General features: G+C 42.2%; 1 long non-coding RNA gene across 1 annotated transcript; it reads left to right on the top strand.

Moving 5' to 3' along the window:
• Positions 1–1531: 1531 nt before the first annotated feature.
• LOC121024648 (uncharacterized) lies at positions 1532–3262 on the top strand. The gene is made up of 3 exons (XR_005787775.1): positions 1532–1576; positions 2318–2462; positions 3166–3262. It is a non-coding gene; the product is annotated as an uncharacterized LOC121024648 (long non-coding RNA).
• The last annotated feature ends 562 nt before the right edge of the window (positions 3263–3824 follow it).

The raw sequence follows: 3824 nt of genomic DNA on the forward strand, positions 1-3824 counted from the left end.
AGTTGGGTATGACTATGGCAAAGCTTTTGAACTACCACACACGGAAAAGAATAAAAGTTACCCTAAATCACCGCAAAAGGACAGCCCTGAGTTGTTATCTTCATCCTTAACGTTTATGCCTTTCTGAATCTGAAAAGAAGCTGCCAGGATTTCCAGTACACACCAAAAAGCGATGACAATATCCTGAAGTGTGTCAACTTTTGTGGGCACACAGCTGTCTAAAAGGAAGCAGATGCCGGTTGACTGGGGGAGCGTTAGGGCGTGTCTGTGACTGCGGCTCGAGTTTGCCTTCAGAGGGTGGCCACGCCTACCTCAATGATATTCTCAACAATAATTCAAAAGGGGTAAGGCTTAGATTTTCCTTATTCTCCCTTAGAGCTTATGTTCTTGGCACAATACGGATGCGCCACAGACGAGCCAGCATGTGAATGTGCTCTATCCCGAGAAGGTACAGCCTTTCTACATCGTAGAGTCCTTCAGCTTCTAAAATCATGGAGCTCGTACTGTTAGAACCAATGAAGTGAATTTTTTAAAATAAGCCACCAGTCTGGACCTGTGTAGGTGAATGAAGGAGAAGCACTTTAAAGTCAGGAAAAAAAAAAAGTATACTTAACATTTAGGATTATCAACCACTGTTGGTTTTCCATAATATATTTCATTCCTGATTTCATCTGAAAGAAACAGGATTATTACTACCATTCAAAAAGTGGTACCTTATTAATAAACTCTTGGCATGGCTTTGAGGTGGATTTCAGATTCAAAATAGACTTTACCACACCGCTAATGTGTTCACTCAGTGTTTATCAATAACTTAAGAGGCTTCATTCAAAAAACTTACTGAGATATAATTACCTAAAACCCAGGGGTGAATCAAGGCCTTGTAGGGTCTGAACCTCATCTACTTTGGGAAATCCTGCCTCATCAAAACATGCAAAATTATGCGTACAGGAATTGCGAGGGTCCCTCCCAAGACTTTGGAAGGGGCCTATGTAAGTGAGGAGACCTGAAGTTTAAGCTTCAGTCAGTTCAAGATAAATCCACCTCAGCTGGGGCCCAAAAGGTTTACAAACTTATTTAATGCTGGAGAAAATAGTTTCAACTTATAAACACCCCAGTAATAAGTCACATAGGTAATAACGTGACTGAATTCACGGGATGGCATCTCCCCTGCGCACGCTCTCTTTCTCTCAGAATAAATAAATAAACGTTAAAAATAAAAAAGAAAAGAAAAGTTTGGCCCCAAACAAGGAGCCCAACCTCCAATGCACACTTACTGTACTGTGATAATGTTTTGGAAGTTAACTGTGAATTCATTTTAGTAGTACAGCTCTATTCAAACGACATTGAAAGGGCGGGCCTACGCCGGCCGACTCCATCTTGTTCTGTGTCCTTCATCTTGACCACACCTCCTCCCCTTGAGTAACCACCCCCCCCAACTGCCTAACAGGACTCTTCCCCAGCCAATCAGCTGAGGCCGCAGCCATTACCTCACCAACTGCCACTAGGCACCAGTAAAACCTTTGTCCTTTTGAAACCGGCTCTCTCTCCCCGGTATCTCACCGCTGCGTCAGTGCAGGTAGGGGATTGAGCTGGAGCTAGCTCGAATAAAGGCTCTTTTTGCTTTTACATCGGACTCGGCTCCCTGGCGGTATTTGGGGATCACGAATTCTGGGCATAACACACATGGCATGAGTATTAATTTATTCTCAATACCAGCTAGCTCTGGTTCTTTAATTACCTTTCTCTGTCATGTAAGATTGATGAGGGAGCATGGGGCAAGTTGAGGGCAAAATACAAGTCAGCACATGCCCCCGCCCCAGGTGGGATATGTGCGATTCTGGCTGCTCGAGGACAAAGGAAAGGAAAGAAAACAAATGGTTAACTGATAGAGATCTCAGTCGGGCAAGACGGGAGTTTCCATCAGTTTACAAATATCTTAGTAAATTACAAGAAAAAGGCCATCTTTTTCTCCTTTTTCCAGTATGAAAGATTCTTGGGGACAGTCCCTGTATATTCTTTGTACCCCCAGTACTTAGTACATTGTCGACATAGAGTGCGCGTGGCACGGATTGTTTTTCAATGAATTCATTCATTGTTATCAACGGATTCCACCCTATTTTGTCCTGTATTGCCTACATAACTATGAAATTCAGATTCTTAGAAGAGACTCTGGGTGTTATAAGATGCTTAGTAGAGGTGGTGACTTTTAAGACATTCTATTGACACCACTAAAACCTCTTGGTGGAGAAACTCAATGAGCCCGTTCTCTGGCATGCTGGCAAAACAAAAAACTGACCCTCAGTATTCTTTCCCCAAGTTAGGCATCAGCAAATTAATGAGAGGAGAGAGGAGGCCCCTGCTCTCGGGCACCCGCAGGAACTTACTCCAGCTCCAGACACACCGTAAACACTTTCATCTAATGGAAGATAAGCTGTGAAATCGGATTTCTGAACCACAAGACAGTGAGACAGTCTTTTCCAGCGTCTGCTTTAGAGGAGGGTCTTCAACCTTGAGTCTCAACATCCCCCTCAGGCCACTGAACATGCCCAGTATGATTTGCTTTTCTACAGAGAAATCACAGAATGTCCCGGCTGAAAGGGAGTCACACACTTCTTAATTGAAGAGTGGTCAGGAAAGAAAGCACATGGAGAGCAGTGCCCTGTGGCAGGTGTTCAGGAGTTCTTGCTGCTTTCCTGATGGCTGAGGAAGCACCCACACCTTTTGCTGCCTGGAGAACCCTGTGCTAAACTTAGTTCTTCGAAGTTCTCTTTTGCACAGGAACTTGCACGTGAGCCGGAATCAAAGTTAAATTCAGAAGTGGATTTCAAGGGCCATGCACACCTTGGGGAAGCATCACTGTCACGAATTCCCATGATAATACTGACTTGGGTGTTACTTGCTTGGGGCCTTCAGTGCCCACACAAAGCTGGGTACTAGGGAGGGCAGAGAGTGCCATTTAGGAGTTAAGACAAGTCTCTTGGCCTCTTTGTACCTTAGTTTGTTTCCTCATTTGAAAACAAAAATGGATTTTAAGACCTACTTTCCAGAATTCATACTGGGTTTATTAACACACACCTAACCAATCACTGTAGGATATTTTTACATGTAGTTTGTTTTTTGCTTTTTGTTTTTTTTACATGTATTCATTTTCTGTTTCACTTACAGCTTGTGTAAAAACTGCATTCCATGCCAGGCCTGAAATGTTCCAAAGCTCAGTTTGGTGAGTAAATTGCAACCAAGATTTCTACACACACCAAAAAAACAAAACAAAACAAAACAAAACAACAACAACAAAAAAAAAAACAAGACACAAACGAAGAAGAAAAACAAGATATTTTCAGAATATTTATCCTTTGGCAGTGATTCTAATTTATAGATAACGAAACATAACCACAATACTCTCTCCATACACTAAAGAAATCTCACTATGAAAGATGCTTGCCTTTTTTAAAAAAATATTTGCATGAAAGATTTATACTTTCATGTTTATACATGTGGTGCATTAGATACAAATCAGTAAATGCTCAATAAATACTTGTGTTAAGTAAGTATTTTTTTCTAGAGAAGTAAGTTTATTTCTCTAGAAAAATGTTTCACAACTTTAGCACTGTTGAGATTTATGGTTGGATAATCTTTGTTATGGGGGGGGTGCTGCCTTGTGAACTGTAGGGTGTGACAGCAGCCCTGGCCTCCACCCACTGGATGCCAGGAGCACATCTACAGTCTGACAATCAAAAATGTCTCTAGACACTACCAAGTGTCACCTGGATGCAAAGTCACCCTGGCAGAGAACTGCTGCTCTAGAACGATTCACTCTGATCTCT

Source organism: Herpailurus yagouaroundi, unplaced genomic scaffold (assembly GCF_014898765.1).
Source record: "Herpailurus yagouaroundi ecotype Mexico unplaced genomic scaffold, PumYag 66623, whole genome shotgun sequence".
Lineage (NCBI taxonomy): Eukaryota > Metazoa > Chordata > Mammalia > Carnivora > Felidae > Herpailurus > Herpailurus yagouaroundi.